This window comes from Saimiri boliviensis, chromosome 3 (genome assembly GCF_048565385.1).
Source record: "Saimiri boliviensis isolate mSaiBol1 chromosome 3, mSaiBol1.pri, whole genome shotgun sequence".
NCBI lineage: Eukaryota > Metazoa > Chordata > Mammalia > Primates > Cebidae > Saimiri > Saimiri boliviensis.
In genome coordinates this window covers 148591119-148607740 of record NC_133451.1, presented here as the reverse complement: position 1 = coordinate 148607740, position 16622 = coordinate 148591119, and positions in this window count along the sequence as shown.

The following is a 16622-nucleotide window of genomic DNA, read 5'->3' as shown; positions in this document are numbered from 1 at the left end:
TAGCAAGAAGATTTCGGGGATTATTGGCCCCTTACTCCCCTTAACTTCCTGGAAACCTGCAGGTTTCCTCAGAGGCTTCCTAGCAGTGATCCTACTGCCTCCTGGGACTCCTGACCTTACTAGATGAGGACACTTGCCAGTGGAACTGCCTGACCTTCATGAGTGCTGGCTCTACAAGTCTGTCTCCTCAAGGCAAAGTGCTGTTCAGCTGTTTCTGTATCTCATCAGGGAGGATGGGACGTGAGAGGCCCTGCTACTCAGGCTCCAAATGGTGTGGCAACTGTGGCTAAGTTTAAAAAATTCTTTTGGGATTTCTCTTTGAACTTGTCAAATAAGCACCACCAATATTGACCTTGACGGAATGAGGAAAGGTCTGTTTTCATATGGATTGACCAGCACCTTTTATTGGGAAGACTGCACTTTCTCCAGTGCTCTTCATTGCTCCCTTTGTACTAAATCAAACGTTTTATGTATATGTCTGTTTCCGAATTCTTCAATCTATTCCATTGATCTGTTTGTTTCACCTGTGCCAATTCCACATTGTCTTAATCATTACAGCTTTAAAATAAGGTTTAGTTCTCAGTAGTTCCAGAACTCTGTTTTTTTAAGACTGCCTTAGCTATTCTAGCTTATTAACCTATTAATTTTACAAGCAGGTTTACTTCCATTAAAACAAACAAAAAAACAAAAACAAAAACAAAACCCAGAAGTCTCTAGAAGTTTAACTGGAAGTTTTGTCTATAGATTCATTTTGAGAAAATGGACATCTTTATAATATTGAGCTTTCCAATCCATGAATGTAATATATTGTCAGGTTCACGTCTGTGCCAAATGTCATGTTGTGAGGTCCAAAGGGAGTGAGTGGATAAGCAGAAAGAACACTCAGGAGGCTGTAGGCAGATGAAAGATGAATTTATTCAGCAGCAGCTCTCATCAACAGCTTTCTCACACTTTTCATCCTTCCTCAGCTGCTTAGTCCAGCAGCTCCCACATGCAGCTGCATGGCTGGCTCTCCTTTGCCTTCAGGGCCAGCAGCTTAACTTTTTCTCTCTCTGGGCACAAGTGAGTGGATCTGTGTTCTGGCTCCCCTCTGTCCTTCTGCAAAGATGGACAGTTTTGGCTCTCTCTTTCTCTTGGCACCAGTGTCTGTACAGTGTCAGCAGGGCAATTATACCCTTTACAGACAATAGTGTCATAGGGCTGAAGGATGGCCTTCCCAGGTTATGGCTTCATGGCTGTGATAACAGGTGGAATTATACACCTGTGCTCTAAACTTACTGAGTCACTCTGGCCCGGATGTCCACTTCGGCCTATTTCTTGAACAAAGCACATCCATGTTCCTTACATACACGTTCTCATTTGTTTACATTTTCTTTACTTTCCTTCAAAACCATTTTGTAATTATCAGTGTAGAGGTTTTTTTTTTTTTTTTTTTTTTTTTTTTTTTTTTGAGATAAGGTCTCACTCTTGTCGCCCAGGTTGGTGTGTAGTGGTGATGATCACAGCTCACTGCAACCTCCACCTGCCAGGCTCAGGCGATCCTCTCAGCCTCCAAAATAGCTGGGACTACAGGTATGCACTACCAAGCTTGGCTAATTTTGCAGTTTTTGTAGAGACACTATGTTTCCCAAGCTGGTCTTGAACTGCTGGATTCAAGTGACCCTCCCAACTTGGCTGGGAGTGTCTTAACACATATTTTGTTGAATTTATTTTGAGATGTATGATACTTTTGGATGCTACTGTAGGTGATATGGCTTTTAAAGTTTCTTTGCTAGTTTGTTAGTGTCTGGTATAAAGAACAAAAATAAATTTTTGTGTATTGACTTTATTCAGCCACCATCTAAATCCACTTATTAATTCCAATAGTTTTTTTATTATTTGGCTATACTATCATATCATCTACAAAAAATGACAGCTTTGTTTCTTCTTTTCTAATCCTTACATTGTTATCTGTTTATCTTGAATTCTTGCCCCAGCTAGGACCTTTAGTAAGTTTGTGCAAACGTAATTGCAGTTTTTGCATTGTTGAAATTTGTCATTTGATATTGGAATAATTTCTTAAATAAAATAAATGTGATTATGTTATACATCATTTTAATGTGCATTTTTCATTTTATGGGCTTTTTTTTTGCTAATGACTTATTACTTGCTGTTTATTTTATGTTCATTTTAGACTATGGAAATGATATTATACAAAAAGCTAATTCAAGTGATTTTCTTTTTTGAGCTCAAAATGGGTCATAAAGCAGCTAAGACAACTCGCAACATCAACAGTGCATTTGGCCCAGGAACTGCTAACAAACGTACAGTGCAGTGGTGGTTCAACAAGTTTTGCAAAGGTGACGAGAGTCTTGAAGATAGGGAGCATACTGGCCAGCCATCGGAAGTTGACAACAACCAATTGAAACAATCATCGAAGCTGATCCTCTTACAACTATATGAGAAGTTGCTGAAGAATGCAACATTGACCATTCTATGGTTGTTTAGCATTTGAAGCAAATTGAAATGGTGAAAGAGCTCCATAAGTAGGTGCCTCAATGAGATGCACCAAAATCTGCAACACTTGCAGTCGACATTGGTCAACAGAAAGGGCCCAATTCTTTTCCAGGACAACACCCAACCACACATTGCACAACCAACGCTTCAAAAGTTGAATGAGTGTTCCTATTTCTCCACATCCTCTCCAGCATCTGTTGTCTCCAGATTTTTTGATGATCGCCATTCTAACTGGTGTGAGATGGTATCTCAATGTAGTCTTGATTTGCATTTCTCTAATGACCAGTGATGATGAGCATTTTTTCATATGTTTGTTGGCTTCATGTATGTCTTCTTTTGTAAAGTGTCTGTTCATATCCTTTGCCCACTTTTGAATGGGCTTATTTTTTTCTTGTAGATCTGTTTTAGTTCTTTGTAGATTCTAGATATCAGCCCTTTGTCAGATGGGTAGACTGCAAAAATTTTTTCCCATTCTGTTGGTTGTCAATTCACTCTAATGACTGTTTCTTTTGCTGTGCAGAAGCTGTGGAGTTTAAATTAGTTCAACCTTTGTTGAAGACAGTGTGGCGATTCCTCAAGGACCTAGAAATAGAAATTCCATTTGACCCAGCAATCCCATTACTGGGTATATATCCAAAGGATTATAAATCATTCTACTATAAGGACACATGCACACGAATGTTCATTGCAGCACTGTTTACAATAGCAAAGACCTGGAACCAACCCAAATGCCCACTGATGATAGACTGGACAGGAAAAATGTGGCACATATACACCATGGAATATTATGCAGCCATCAAAAACGATGAGTTCGTGTCCTTTGTAGGGACATGGATGAACCTGGAAACCATCATTCTCAGCATACTGACACAAGAACAGAAAATCAAACACCATGTGTTCTCACTCATAGGTGGGTGTTGAACAATGAGAACACATGCACACAGGGAGGTGAGCATCACACACTGGGGTCTGTTGGGGGGAAATAGGAGTTGGGGAGAGATAGCATGGGGAGAAATGCCAGATATAGGTGAAGGGGAAGAAGGCAGCAAATCACACTGCCATGTATGTACCTATGCAACAATCTTGCATGTTCTTCACATGTACCCCAAAACCTAAAATGCAATAAAAAAATGTGAAAAGCAGGAAAAAAGTTAAATGAATTGAGCTATGAAGTTTTGCCTGATCTGCCATATTCACCTGATCTCTCACCAGCTGACTACCACTTCTACCGTATCTACATTCTACTACTGACCTTCCTACATTTGAAACAAAAGATCAGTTTCTTAGAAACTATGTATTAAGTCTATATTCTACTCTTTCCTCCCTCAGGACTCAAGACCTCCTAGCACAAACTCTACCCCTTTAATTCTCAGTTCATCAACACCAGCCTGAAGAGCATGTCCTTATCAGAAGCTGGAAAGAGGGAAAGCTTGAACCAACTTGGGAAAGACCTTACCTAGTGCTCCTCACAACTGAGACAGTGGTCTGGACCACTGAGAGAGGATGGAGGCATCATACCCAAGTCAAAAAGGCGTTACCCTCTCCAAAGTCATGGAGTGTTCTTCTGGGACCTACCCCCAACCAAAGTAACCTTAAAGAGAAAAGCTTAATCTGCCTCTTCCTCCTGTTCCTCTTTCCCCCAGCTGCCCCACATCTTATTATTGATGTTACTGAGTCCAGCTCACCTCAAACTATGCTTGTCTTGTTACACCCTGTAGAGATCTGTGGGGTCAAAGACAACTCGCTACTTCAGAAAAGCATCTTTGTCCTTCCTGATTCTCCTCAGACTGGAAATCCACTAACCAAGATCAATTAACCTGGGAAGATTTTAACGGAGATTCTGTTAATTGGGAACTTGTCCTCCTAAAGCAGAGCATCAGTATCTCTGCCGTAGTTGATCTAATGTTCTATGGACCACCAAAAACCAAGAACGAACTGCCCCAATGAGTAGTTGTATATTCTTAAAATCATACATTATTTCACTAAAGGGAGTACTCCTCTGGTTACACTGGTTACAATATAACCAGTGTAATCCTGTAAAAATTTCCACTACTATCCCGCTTTCCAAGGTTCTAACTCTTCCTTGAACCATTTTTATGGACTAGGAGAAGTCTCAGGGACAGACCCTGTAGGATATTTCAAAATGTGCTTTATAGCTCCCCCAACTCCTTCACCCGCTTTTCCCTCTCCTTTTAAATCTTCTTCTCACCAAACCTTTTCTTGCTTCATACCCAGTGATAAAACTAAAGTGGCCATTGTAGAAGTTAAAGATTTAAAGCAAACGCTAACTACTGAAATAAGAATCAAGATTCGAATGCCTGGTTGGAATGGATTAAATAGTCCATTCCCACGTTAAATAAAAGCAATTGTTACGCTTGTGCAACAGGCAGGCCAAAACCCCAAATTGTCCCCTTCCCACTTGGATGATCATTTGACCAACGAGGCATGAGCTGGTGGTAGCTCTCTTCCAGAACCCCACAGCCGGGGTAATGGGTCATGCAAGGCTCTTGTACTGCTGTTTCCTGAAGTCAAAAGCCCTGCAGGTCAGCCCTCGAGGGCCATCTGGCCTGCAGCCCCTGATGTTAACTTCACTTCATGCCTTTTTCCCATGGCAGGGGGAAAAAGTTAACATTCCTTGGAGACCAAACAGGATGCAGTAAAACCAAGCCTTTTCAAGAGCTTACCATTAAGTCTGCCCTTGTTCAATCCTAAGCAGATGTGTGGTGGTATTGCGGGGGACTCTTGCTGGGTATTCTTCCAAGTAACTGGAGACGTACTTGCACTCTAATTCAACTGGTTATCCCTTTTACCTTAGCGTTTCATTGACCAAGAAAGTTGAAGACAGAATACTGTAAAAAGAGAGTGGCCCTCACAGATCCTTTGATCCTCATGTTTATAGAGATGCTGTTGGAGTACTACAAGGGGTAACAGATGAATTCAAATCCCGCAGGATTCAAGTCTATATTGTTCTATGGTCAACTGTAAACAAGAATGTAGCTTGGATAAATTATATCTATTATAATCAACAAAGCTTTGTTAATTTTACTAGAGATACAATTAAAGGAATAGCTGAACAATTAGGCCCTACCAGCCAAATGACTTGGGAAAATAGAATAGCCCTTGACATGATATTATCTGAAAAAGGCAGAGTTTGTGTCATGATTGGAGTCCAATGTTGTACTTTTATTCCTATAACACTGTCCCCGATAGAACAATAACAAAAGCCTTACAAGGCCTTACCTCCTTATCAAATGAGTTATCTAAAAATTCTGCAATAGTTGTCCCTTTACAAGCCTCAAGGAGAACTGGTTTGGGAAATGGAGAGGAATCACGACCTCAATATTCACTTCCCTTGTAATCGTTACAGGTGTGCTCATTCTTGTAGGATGCTATATCATACCCTGTATTCATTGTTTAGTGCAAAGACTTATAGAAACAGCTCTCACAAAAACCTCCCTTAGTTCACTCCCGCCTTATTCAGATAAACTCTTCCTTCTTGATGCCCCAAAACAACAACAGAGCCTACATAGGCTAAGGCATTCTGCAGAGGAAAAACTATAAAACCAAGAGGGGAAAATTGTCAGAGACAATAAACTCCTCTTCAAAAAACTTTAGTTCCCTGTTCTTTGTTTCTTAAGACCACCTTCCTTGTACTTCCTTGTACTTCCTTGTCTCCTAGCTACCCATTCTGTAAACAGCCTTTTCGCTTTTGCTGCACCCAGACAAGTCCAGATATGCCTTCCTGCCTGGTAACGGATAGTCTCTCTTCCTTCCCACCCAATAGACCTTATTCAATTTTAAACCTTAACCAACTGAGTTAACTTAGATTGTGAGGTCCAACCCCAGCCAATGGGGAAAGGACACAGAAGGGCTAGGAACTGCATTAGGGATAAAAGAGACACCCTACCCTACTTGGCGTGCTCTTGCAATCGTGACTCCATTTGCAAGCTGCAGATAGCTCCCATGGCTGTGTCGTTCCCTTGTTGGCTAAGGTTGGACCACACAGTCTAAGCTAATTCCAACTGGCTATTTTTGTTTGTTTGTTTGTTTTTTGAGATGGAGTCTTGCTCTGTCACCCAGACTGGAGTGCAGTGGCTCAATCTCAGCTCACTGCAACCTCTGCTTGCCAGGTTCAAGCAAGTCTCCTGCCTTAGGCTCCCGAGTAACTGGAACTACAGGCATGCACCACCATGCCTGGCTAATCTTTTGCATTTTTTGTAGAGACAGGGTTTCACCATGCTGGCCAGGCTTGACTCAAACTCCTGACCTTGTGATCTGCCCACCTCAGGCTCCCAAAATGCTGAGATTACAAGTGTGAACCACTGTGCCCAGCCCTAACTGGCTATTTTAAAGAGAGCAGGGATATGAGCAAGAGGGGCAGGCTGAGCAGTTTTGGCAGGAGAGTTATGTAACAGGTGACTAAATGCGACTTAAGTCAGAGCAGGTGACCAGGGGTGACTCAGGATGGAGCAGGTGACCAGGATGAGTCAGGAGTCTAAATATGTAGGTTAGAAGGGGGATGTGTGAGGGGGACATGGGGTTTCAGTGAGAGAAATAGGTGCAGGTAACCAGGGGAACAGATGTGAACTACTGCTTAGAACTGGCGGGAAGGTTGTTTTTCTGAAACTAGGGGCAAGGAGCCTAGGAAGTTAAACTTTAAAATGGAGAGCAAAGTACAAGGAAACCGACCATACTGACCTACTGATTCTTTGACGAGAAAGTTAGAACTCACTGTATTTAACATTTTGAAACAAATTAAATGCAATCTTTTAAAAACCTGTGTGTATCTGATAATGCCAATGTCAGAATCAACTGTGGGTTCGATTCTACTTCTGTTTTTTTTTTTTCTCTAGTCCTGTCCCATAGTATACTTGATATTTTTAAAATTAAATGTCATACATATACCTGAAAAATTATATAGGCTATGGATGATATTATATTCATCAAGAGAGGATGTGGCTTCTTTTTGTCATGCATTGAAAATAGGTACAGTTCTCTTTATTTTAGTGATTAAGCGTGTTTCTGGGTTTCAGTTTTGATAAAGACTATTTTTTATTCACATACACTTTTAAGATCTAGATTTTCAGAAGACCCAACTAAGAGTTTGGGTCGTTTTCTAGGATCTCAACTCCTTGGCAGACTCTGAAATAAATCAGAATATCTGAAGTTTGTTTCAGCTTCCTAATTTGTTGTTTTGTGTGCTGCTTAAGAGTCAGAAAATGCCTTGAAGGGAAAGGGGTACCCATACAGAGTTAACTTTCTGTATTTACGGTCTTTCCAGGATTTTGCCTTCTTACATCCTTGCTGCCTTTTCCTTCTCAAACTACAACTTTTATTTCTCCAGTTTCAAGAGACTACAAAATCTCTGTTCAGCATCTTTGTCTCTCTGAGACCCTTTTTTGCTTGGCTTCTGAGCCTCTTTCCTGTGCACTGATGAATAGTTGAGAACTTCCTGAAGAGGAAAAGTTGAGAAGAATGTGGCGATCACCTTTACGCATATTCATTCCTTTGTTCTAGGACCTTGGTCCTTGAAGTCCTAGCTTCCTTCGTAGCTTTCTAATGCGAGTTTGTTTTCTTATTTTATCCAACTTTTTAAGTTGTTCTTGCCATACTGTTAGTCTGAAACAAGATAGTTTATCATACCTAGAAGCAGAAGTACTTGATAACGTATTTTTTAAGAAGTGTAAAGAGGAATGAGCTGATGCTTGCTCTTTAAAGTATTGTAAATTCTTATAATAAAACTATAATAATAAAATAGACTCATTAGTTTACTTTGATTTAAAAAATCAATTGGTACTGAAAATCCCTAAGAATATCAAATGATCTGAAAAATTGAGAGATACATATGCTCTCAATATTTTTTGTTTGCATATATGAGGCATGCTAAATCAAAATCTATGTGAAAGCAATCAGACCATACAGTGCTCTGCAGCCATAAGCTCACATTTTAATGGGATTTGTGCAAATTGAGCAATTTTTACTGCCAATTAAAAACAAAGGGTGATATTTTTACTGTAAATAGTGAGAAGCAGCAGAGAAGTTTGTATTTCCATTATTAAATTAATTCTGATTTTTGGTGGGGGTGAAGGATGATCTACCTTCTCCCCTCATCTTCTAGAGTGTGCCAGGGAAAAAGCACTCAGGGCATAAACACCCAGGGAGGACAGGCTACCTGTGTGCCTCCTGTCAGGGCTACATAGAAAAGCACTATGAAATACTGGCAATCAGACAGGTTTGAAACTAAAGATTGCCAAATCAAAATTCACTTTTATTCCATTAAATTGAACACTGTTTAAGCATTTAGAGTCTCAATTTCTGTCTCTGTATAATTAGGACATTTGGACTGATAATCTTCAAGATCTTTTTAAACATCAAAATGTTATTATGTGAATATGGGTTTTGCCATATGGGGGTCAAAGAACATTATTGCCACCATTGTCACCCGACAGCCATTCAGAATGTAGCACCCTGGTCACTTTGTCTGTTACTCCATCCACTTAGGCTGAAGCAAGACAGTCTGGAATTTGGGGATTCCTTTGTCGTAGTCCACTAATATGTCTCAAGTGCCTGAGGTTGCTCATAAGGCTAAAAGAGGAGGAGGTGTATGGGCGAGGGATGCCACATGAAAGATGGGTGATGAGGCCACACACGGTGGCTCACACCTGTAATCCCAGCACTTTGGGAGGCTGAGGTGGTAGATCCTGAGGTCAGGAGTTCAAGACCAGCCTGGCCAATATGCTGAAACACCGTCTCTACTAAAAATACAAAAAATGTCTGGATGTGGTGGCACACGCCTATAGTCCCAGCTGCTTGGGAGGCTGAGGCAGGAGAATTGCTTGAACTTAAGAGGTGGAGGTTGCAGTGAGCCAAGATCATGCCACTGCACTTCAGCCAGGGTGACAGAGCAAGACTCTGTTTCAAAGGGAAAAAAAAGAAAGCAAGATGAGTGATGGGGACCGAGAGCCAGGCTTCTCCTAGGATATGGAGGGGTTCAGGGTAAGACAATGAATGCACGACCCAAAACCGTCTTCTCAACTTAGATTTCGCAGATAGGAGGTCACTCTGGTTTTCAGAAAATAAAAACCCAGTTATTTTAGTTAGGATTTTAGTCTGTATTCTAGCCTCTGTAGGATGTTTCCAGTCTAAGAAAGGATTGATAAAAGTAATACCCATAGGAAATTTTCAAGTATGTCTGTTTGACCAAGAGCGGTAAACACCTGGAACATGTGTGGGTATTTCTCTGTCCAGCTCCAATGGTGGTTCTGGCTAAGTGATCATGACACCCTTTTTTCTGTAACTCCAGGATACGTATTAGAATACTTACCAACAAAATATACAAGCCAGGATTGGCTTATACAGTGAAACCTGTCTCTGGCATTAAGCTTGCGATTGGGGTACTTGTCATGAGGTGAATAGTAATGTCATTCAGGGTGTCAGCTCATGGCTAGAATCACTGATTAGATGTCTGCTTGTGCATGGCACTGGTATAGGACCCAGTCATGTAACTCACTGTCTCCTCTACCTCTTCTTGATCCTGCTTATTGTAAACCAAAAATGAAATTCCAGGTCCCCCACCCATCTGAATGGATCTCTTCTCTCCACCAACGGCGTTCCAAAGTTAACCTGAAAAACTAGTTCAGCCCTGATGGGAAGAGGGTGTTGGACATGCCTCATTAAACCCTCCTCCCTTTCAGAATTACTGATAGAACAGATTCCTTAAATCTGATAAGAAACATTTACAATCTTTTCTCTCTGAAGCCTGGCTACCTGCGTGATAAAACACTGGTCTCTGCAGTCCCTTATCTCAATCTGGACATATCTTTCTATTGATTCCAAGTCTGTAGATAATAACCAACTGCCAATCAGAAAATCTTTGAACCTACCTATGACCTGAAAGGCCCCCACAACTCCCCACTTCCAGTTGTTCCACCTTGTCAGACTGAACTAATACACATCTTAACACGTATTGACAGATAGCTTATGTGTTCCTAAATTACATAAAACCAACCGGAACCCCACCACCTTGGGTTCATGTTTTCAGGATCTCCTGAAGGGCTATGTCACGGGCTATTGCTCACTTATGATTCGCTCAGAATAAATCTCTTCAAATATTTCACAGAATTTGACTCTTTTTGCTGACATTATGTATAGTGGTAGAGTCCAGTGGCTCGTCTGTAAACTGATTTCATACTAATGAATTAGTCTTGTAGTCCCTTTTTGAAGAAACATCACTAACCCAAGCTGGCTTACCCAAAGCACATTTGGGTGAGGGAAGAGTACACATGGAGGCCCCGGCCCACCCCTACCATTCACTGTGCATGGCCTTGTGCATGTGACACCACAGCTTATAAACCGAGGGTCTGTAAACGAGCGTCCCAACAGGCAGCTCCGAGGCACCCTTCTGTCCAGGGTGCCATGCCTAGGTACATAGATCTGCTCTCATGAGCATGGGGAGGAGACTGGGCAGGCCTTAGGAGGGTCTCAGAGCTGTTTGGGCAGGGAGTAATGGGATTCCGGGTAGCAGAGCACTGTCTAGTCAAGGTGAGTGGCACAGTCCCCCTGACAACAGTCTCCTTGGTCCTTCCAGAGCAGCGTGTAGCAGGACAGCATAGTCAGAGTGGGTGGGCAAGGCAGGGACCACTAGAGCCTGGGACCCAAGGCAGGACGCCAACTGCCCACATCTGAGGACAGTGCTCAACCCAAGTGGACTCTGACTGGTGGCATTGCAGGCTGTATTATAAATAGACATTGAAAACTACAGGCAGAGTGAAGAACAGGGAACTCAGGGTAGTCTGCCCACAGGCTTAACTTCACTAAACCATTTTACTAATTTTCTTCCTTTCCTCTTCCTGGGAATCAGAGGGCTCACAGAAATCTCCAGGCTTGTTTTTTGATTCGCAAGACTTTCAAAATGGCAGCTGCATTTAGTGAGGAGGGAGGGAAAGAAGATAAGAGGTGGGAGTCCATTTAGGAAGGGCAGGGATTTGTGCAGGGAGAGATCATTTATTCCCAGGAGAGGGTCTGCACTCCACTTTGCTGACTCTTTTACCCCTCTTCCCTTTCCACCCTCTCCCCAGGCTCTCAAATTACAGACTTTAAAATGGGCACAATATGTCTTCTCATTTCCAAACTGTCCCTCTGTAGATGGGGAAGGGAAGCAATAGAAAACATATGTGGAAGTGTAAGCAAGTGACTGTTACCTGCTGATGCCTGGCTCAGGTAACTTGGCCCCGTTGCTCCTCTTGATACCTTGGGGTCAGTCAGAGCCAAAGGTGACAGTAAGAAAGAATGTGTAGACTGGGCACAGTGGCTCAGGCCTGTAATCTCAGCACTTTGGAAGGCTGAGACAAGTGGATCACTTGAGGTCAGGAGTTCAAGATCAGCCTGGTCAATGTGGTGAAACTCTGACTCTACTAAAAATACAAAACAAACTGCGCATGGTGGGGGGAGCCTGTAAACCCAGCTACTCAGGAGCTGAAGGAAGAGAATTGCTTGAACCCGGGAGGCAGAGGTCACAGTGAGCCAAAATCGCACCATTGCACTCCAGCCTGGGAAACTAGAGCGAAACTCCATCTAAAAAAAAAAAAAAATAGATATAGAATGAGTAGCTGGGTGTGGTGGCTCACATCTACAATCCCAGCTACTTAAAAGGCAGAGAGTTCAAGACCATCCTGGACAACATAGCATGACCCCATCTCTAAAAAAAAAAAAAAAGAAAAAGTAAAGAAAAAAATCAGAATGTGAAAGTCTCTAAGGGGCTTATCCTCCTTTACTCTTGATGTTCTTGAAATCTGGCTTAGCTGTTTTACTTAGTGAGCTCATTGTGTCTTTCTGCCACGTGTACAGTTTTCTCTCTCTCTCTCTCTCTCTCTCTCTCTCTCTCTCTCTCTCTCTCTCTTCCTCTTTGTCTCACCAAATCTGGGAAAGAAAATTACCCCACTTTGTGTGCTGGTGGTGTTTTCTGTGAGCTTCTTAGTGGGATACTGGAAGATCCACCCTGCTTCCATCTCTCTGACAAGGTCCAGGCTGTATTGTTTTAAAAGTAACTCCCTAGTGGTGCGTGCCTGTAATCCCAGCTACTCGGGAGGCTGAGGCAGGAGAATCATTTGAACCCGGGAGGCAGAGGTTGTAGTGAGCCGAGATCATGCCATTGCACTCCAGCCTGGGCAACAAGAGTGAAACTCCATCTCAAAAAAAAAAAAAAAAAAAAAAAAGAAACACCTTTGAATCCTTAAATGGTTGTCTCATTTAATTTGGATCATTTTGACCTTTGTTTAAGTTTCTTTATTCAGACTTAATGGTTTTTAAGGGAGTTGTTAAAAGAGGAGTTGAGTTTGCCTCCTTTGCAGAGAAAATGAAAAGTGTGCCATGACACGGAGTGCCCTTAGAGAGGGGGAGATCTTTGGAAGGCTGAAGGGCGATCTCACCTAGAAGGTGCTTTTGTACGCGATTGTAGAGCGGGGTAGAGAAAAAAACAGCTCCACCCATCGTGTTTCTCCATGAGCAATGACTGTGAGTGAGGCCAGCGGGGAGTCCCCAGTGCCCCAGGCTGCGCTCTGACAGGAGAGTGCCAGAGCCAGGCAGGTTGCGGAGGAGGGCTCTGTGATCCATGAGACACTGGCACTGGCAGGAATATGACGTTGGCGGTGTCTTGGGAAAGGATTTTGCCAGCTTAAGGCCATGAACCCAAGAGGAAATTAGATTTTAAGCAGAAATAAAATCCTGTGGAAATACTTAACGTTAGGTAATGTTTGCATTGGGACCTCACCTCTCTTCCGCTGAATCTCTTCCTCTTTTCCTCCGTGGCTTCCTGTGTCTGTAACAGGATAAAGTGCATTGTCTCTGCGGAGTGCCGCCTGGAGCAGATGCTTTTGTCGGGCTCTTCTTGATAATATCTTTCAATTACACTAGAATTCAAGGCTCTGCCCTCTTTTTTGTCCTAAATGTCTCTAGCATTAAGGGAAGAATGTATCCTTTTAGTTTTGACCACAGAAATAAAACTTTAACCAGAATCTCTTGAATGCTGGCTTCAAATTTAGTCACCAGGAATGGTCATCAGCCCAACATTACCCCCTAGTGGGGTAAAATAGAATAGATAGTAATAAGGATATGCAGGATGCATTTGAATGGGTGTGACTGGCCACACTGGCTTGGGCCTGCTCTGTGACAGATACAAGTGGCTGTTAAAAGTTCCATGGAAAAACGCATGTCCCCAACTCTTTGGAAAGCCACTGGCCTTCAGTGAGTGTGGAGCAATTCATTCTGCTTAATAACCTCCTCTTTCTCTTCCATTTTATTCTCTCATTGTCATAATGAGTGGCATTTAAGAGCTGGAGAAACGAAGCACGGAAGTTTTATGTAAAAAGTGAACAGATTTGATTTTGTAAACAATGTGCACTATCATAAAATGCAAGACACCGTAAGTTAGAAGGCACATTCAAAAGAAACCTAAAGGAGCAATAAACATTGTTTAAAGTAACCCAAAAATATGTAAAATATTATGTATTGGTTTAAAAAATTCAGCCTCTTTACTGGGAAAGGAATTTGAACTAAAATGAAATATCATCTTTTATCCATCATAGTAGCAAAAACAGAAAGAGTGTTAATTTTAAAAGTTGCTCGAGGTTTGTAAGAAGACAGCACTAGCTGTCGACAGGAATGAAAACAAGTGAATGACTTTGTAAGGCAATTTGTCAGGACCTATTATGACTTTAAATGGACATATGTTTTGATTCAGCAAGTTTATCTTTTCAACTCTATCCCCCAAAGATATTCTCAAATATGTCACAGATCTCTTTACAATGATATTCCTTGCCACAATGTTTATGACGAGAAAAGACTACACATAAGTAAAAGTCCATCCACTGCGACAGAGGGTGGGGCAGCATAGATGTAATTAAATAAATTATGGAACATTTCCTTTTCACAAAATACTGTGCTGACACTAACATAAGTGAGACGGAATTCCATATACACATATGTAAATATCTCCATGACACTTAGGTGAGAAATGAAATCACAGAATAACTTTTAGTTTGATTCAATTTTTGTGTGTATGCTTTAAAAATGTGTATGTACATACATATAGAAACTTGTAGAACAAATGAGACTCAGTCTGTTAATAACGCTTACCTCCAAAGACGGAAGAAGAAGTGCAGATGTTAAGAAAGGAAGACTTGCTTTCCACATCACTTCTTATCATTCAACATGGGAATTCATTTTGCTGTATCTGTCCGTTACTTGTATAAAAATAAGTAAACAAAAATAAACACTATTATGTGATATTCATGCAGAGGCACCGATATTTCAATGGAGACTTCGCTACTGTAAGATAAAGAGAGTTTAAATTCAGCATAGCAGCAAGGCTAAGCCCAGTGACAAGTCCTTCATCAATTGTACTTTTTTCAAGAAACCTCAGCACATGGATAAACACTATGCTGGAGAAGTGAGTGGTTCTGTAATTTCCCAGATAGTCAGAATCGTTTTCTGGCTTCACGACTTCATCATTGCCTGAGTCAGCATTATGTACTCAGGGCCCCTAGAGGAAGCCATGGTGGAGCCGGTGGTGAGGGTTTCAGGGTTGCAGGGAGTGACGGTGCAGCCAGAGGAACGCCAACCACTATGTCTCTTCACAGCAAACACCTGGACACGGGCAAGCCACCCAAGAGACAGTTTTGCTCTAAAATGGTATTTTTTGCTCCTTCCCATTTGGAACAAAGATCAACTTCCAACCGGATCCAGAAATAGCTATGTCAACCTGTGTATACTATTAAAGCTATTTCATCTTGCTCATTTTCAAAAATGTTTATAATTTCATGTGTTGCTTAAGTCTTTTAGAAAATCAATATACCCAGGTTAACAAAATAGCAGCATGTATTTACAAATTCTCTTCTTCCTTATGAGACAAGCTGTGGAAATAACCCAGTCCCTAATCTCAAAAGACTTTGTGCTTTTATATTTTCATAGACTCTTCCAAATATCTTCTCAGTTTACATGAACGTTTAAGAAGAATCCAGCAAGTTCAAGTGTTACTTCCTTATTTATTTCCTTGTTATTTAGTACAGTTCCTTATTTCTCCCAATGAGAAGAGACATTGTGTTGTATTACACTGAAAATACTGGACAATTAAATACAAATTATAGAGATGTATTATCCAAATTCTAATGCTAAGGTTTCACTTTTGGCCTTTGAAATTTCATACTGATCACTTCTTGGTTTTGTACCAAACTAACTTTTGAAACTTTTTGTACCAAACTAACTTTTGTACCAAACTAACTTTTGAAGAAGTAAATACTCTTCTCCGTTTCCCACTCTTAGGTCTAAATTTGCAGGAGGAATAGAGGGAGGGATTGAAATATTGAACCTGGCTCATAGAATTTGACAGCATGACAAAGGATGCTGTAAAATATGAACCAAAAGAGGAAAATGAATATTGTAAGGATGTGGAGTCCCCACAGGGTCGTGGGGTGTCCCTTATGCTGTGTTGCGGTGCAGGATCCAAGAGGTAAAGAGACAGGACACTGAAGAACTGGTGAAGAGCATCTGGAATCGGGGGGCCACACCACCTGTGAATGGAGATCAGCAGTGACCCCTAAATGCCCAAGAGCATCTGTATTTATTAGGTACAAGCAGGGGGCAGGGTCATAAGTGAGGTCATCATCTGTAGGCTTAGTAATAGGGAATACATAATCTTGTGAGTTACAAGCAAGGGGACCACCCATTATGTCGCCTGGGCAGAGAGGTGGGCCATGCACAGCAGGGGGCTGTGCCATGTGCAGTAGTAGAGGCTCGTGTACAGAAAAGGGGTCCACCCCCATTAGGTCAACAAGGCAAGGAGGTGGGCTGTGTGCAGCAGGTGTCATGCGCAGCACTTCTTATCTGGGGCCTGGAGACTTCAAAGGATTTCTAATAGAAGGATGCTGTAAGCTTAATGTAGTGGGAGCTGACAGACTTGTGCTCTTTTCTTAAGGTGTTTATGGGAGGATGATTTGAGCTAGCACAGAGGCGAGAAAAGACTGACGGTGTACAGCCGCCATGACTGGTCACACCAGAGGGGTTCTTCTCCCTCCGTTACTTCCAGGATCTCAGGCCTGAGGCCTACTTTCCACAGGAACTGGATGCAAGAT